A 3,490-nucleotide genomic window follows, 5' to 3' on the forward strand; every position below is an offset into this window, starting at 1 on the left:
AGCTCAACAACTTCACTAGGAATGAGGTATGGCATTTAGTTCCACGTCCTAACCAAAATGTTGTAGGAACCAAGTGGGTCTTCCGCAACAAGCAAGATGAGCATGGTGTGGTGACAAGGAACAAAGCCCGACTTGTAGCCAAGGGATACTCACAAGTCAAAGGTTTGGATTTCGGTGAAACCTATGCACCCGTAGCTAGGCTAGAATCAATTCGCATTTTACTTGCCTATGCTACTTACCATGGCTTTAAGCTTTACCAAATGGACGTGAAAAGTGCCTTCCTCAATGGACCAATTGAGAGCACCTAGAGGGGGGGTGAATAGGTGATCCTGTAACACTTCAAAATCCTAAGCCACAAAACTTGGTTAATCGTTAGCACAATAATTTCCAAGTGGCTAGATCGGAATCCTCAACAAAACACAACAACCAACAAGGATCAATCACAGAGATGACACGGTGGTTATCCCGTGGTTTGGCCAAGACCAACGCTTGCCTACTCCACGTTGTGGCGTCCCAGCGGACGAGGGTTGCAATCAACCCCTCTCAAGCGGTCCAAAGACCCACTTGAATACCATGATGTTTTGCTTTGCTTATCTTTATCCCACTTGCGAGGAATCTCCACAAATTGGAGTCTCTCGCCCTTACACTTAAAGTTCACAAAGAAGCACGGAGTAAGGGAGGGAAGCAACACACACAAATCCACAGCAAAATGCGCACACACACGGCCAAGAATCGAGCTCAAAAGACTATCTCAAAGTTCTCACTAGAACGGGGCTCGAATCACTGAGAATGACAAACGAATGCGCAAAGACTGAGTGTGGATGATCAAGAATGCTCTAAGGTTGCTTGGTGTATCCCTCCATGCGCCTAGGGGTCCCTTTTATAGCCCCAAGGCAGCTAGGAGCCGTTGAGAGCAAATCTGGAAGGCCATTCTTGCCTTCTGTCGTTTGGCGCACCGGACAGTCCGGTGCACACCGGACACTGTCCGGTGCCCGATTTCCTTCCTTAAATAGCGAAGCCGACCGTTGGCGGCCTTGGGGCCGTTGGCGCACCGGACATGTCCGGTGCACACCGGACAGTCCGGTGCCCCCTTCTAGCCGTTGGCTCGGCCACGTGTCCCGCGCAGATCGCGCGGCCGACCGTTGGCCCGGCCGACCGTTGGCTCACCGGACAGTCCGGTGCACACCGGACAGTCCGGTGAATTATAGCCGTACGTCGCCGGTAAATTCCCGAGAGCGGCTAGTTCGCCCAAGTCAGTCTGGCGCACCGGACACTGTCCGGTGCACCACCGGACAGTCCGGTGCTCCCAGACTGGGCAGGTTCTTGGCTGCTCGAGCCAACTCATTTCCGATCCGATTTTTCCTGTTTCCAGCACTTAGACACAATACATTAGTCCATAAAACAATGTACTAAGCCTGAGAAACATACCTTTAACCTTGATTTGTACTTTGTCCATCCATGGGCATAGATTCACATTTAAGCACTTGTGTTGGCACTCAATCACCAAAATACTTAGAAATGGCCCAAGGGCACATTTCCCTTTCACCAATCAAGGAAGAGGTCTATGTTGAGCAACCTCCCAGCTTTGAAGATAGTGAGTACCCTAATCATGTATATAAACTCTCTAAGGCGCTTTATGGGCTCAAGCAAGCCCTAAGAGCATGGTATGAATGCCTAAGAGATTTTCTTATCACTAATGGCTTCAAAGTCGGAAAGGCTGATCCTACTTTATTTACTAAAACTCTTGACAATGATTTGTTTGTATGCCAAATTTATGTTGATGATATTATATTTGGGTCTACTAATGAATCTACTTGTGAGGAATTTAGTAGGATCATGACACAGAAATTCGAGATGTCTATGATGGGGGAGTTGAAATACTTCTTAGGATTTCAAGTGAAGCAACTCCAAGAGGGCACCTTCATTAGCCAAACAAAGTATATTCAAGACATTCTAAACAAGTTTGGAATGAAGGATGCCAAGCCTATCAAGACACCCATGGGAACCAATGGGCATCTCGACCTCGACACGGGAGGTAAATCCGTCGATCAAAAGGTATACCGGTCGATGATAGGATCTTTACTCTATTTATGTGCATCTCGACCGGATATTATGCTTTCCGTATGCATGTGTGCAAGATTCCAAGCCGACCCTAAGGAAGCTCACCTTACGGCCGTAAAACGAATCTTGAGATATTTAGTTCATACTCCTAAGTTTGGGCTTTGGTATCCTAGGGGATCCACATTTGATTTAATTGGTTATTCGGATGCCGATTGGCCGGGGTGTAAAATTAATAGAAAGAGTACATCAGGGACTTGCCAGTTCTTGGGAAGGTCCCTGGTGTCTTGGGCTTCAAAGAAGCAAAATTCTGTAGCTCTTTCTACCGTCGAAGCCGAGTATATTTCCGCAGGCCATTGTTGCGCACAATTACTTTGGATGAGGCAAACCCTTAGGGACTATGGTTACAAATTCACCAAAGTTCCTCTTCTATGTGATAATGAGAGTGCAATCCGCATGGCGGATAATCCCATTGAGCATAGCCGCACTAAACACATAGCCATTCGGTATCATTTCTTAAGGGATCACCAACAAAAGGGAGATATCGAGATTGCATATATTAACACTAAGGAACAATTAGCCGATATCTTTACCAAGCCACTAGATGAACAAACGTTTAACAAACTTAGGCACGAGCTAAATATTCTTGATTCTAGGAATTTGTTTTGATGTCTTGCATACATAGCTCATTAATATACCTTTGATCATATCTCTTTCATGTGCTATGACTAATGTGTTCTCAAGTATATTTCAAACCAAGTCATAGGTGTATTGAAAGGGAATTGGAGTCTTCGGCGAAGACAAAGGCTTCCACTCCACTCCATAACTCATCCATCGTCGTTGCTCCGAGCAACTCTCCAACTTTGGTATAATCTTCACTCATATTATGTTCGCCAAAGGTGGAGAAAGTAGTTACAAGGGCTTATATTTCACTCAAGTATCCGTTTTTGGCGATTTATGCCAAAGGGGGAGAAAGTATTAGCCCAAAGCAAAAGGACCGCACCACCACCCATTTTCAAAAGGTTTTAAAATGATGAATTTTTCAATTGATATCTTATTATATTCAAAAGGGGGATAAAGTAGCATTTTCAAAATTGGTATCTTAAAACCCTCTTGAACACTAAAAGGAGGATTTTATTGAGGGGGAGTTTTGTTTAAGTCAAAGGAAAAGCATTTGAAACAGGGGGAGAAAATTTCAAATCTTGAAAATTCTTCTCAAAATCTTACTCATTTACCTTTGACTATTTGCAAAAGGACTTTGAAAAGAATTTACAAAAGAATTTGCAAAAACAAAACATGTAGTGCAAGCATGGTCCAAAATGATGAAAATAAAGAAACAATCCATGCATATCTTATGAAAATATTTATTGGTTCAATTCTAAGTAACCTTTGCACTTACATTATGCAAACTAGTTCAATTATGCACTTCTAT

The sequence above is a fragment of the Zea mays genome, chromosome 3 (assembly GCF_902167145.1).
Source record: "Zea mays cultivar B73 chromosome 3, Zm-B73-REFERENCE-NAM-5.0, whole genome shotgun sequence".
In the NCBI taxonomy this organism is placed as follows: domain Eukaryota; kingdom Viridiplantae; phylum Streptophyta; class Magnoliopsida; order Poales; family Poaceae; genus Zea; species Zea mays.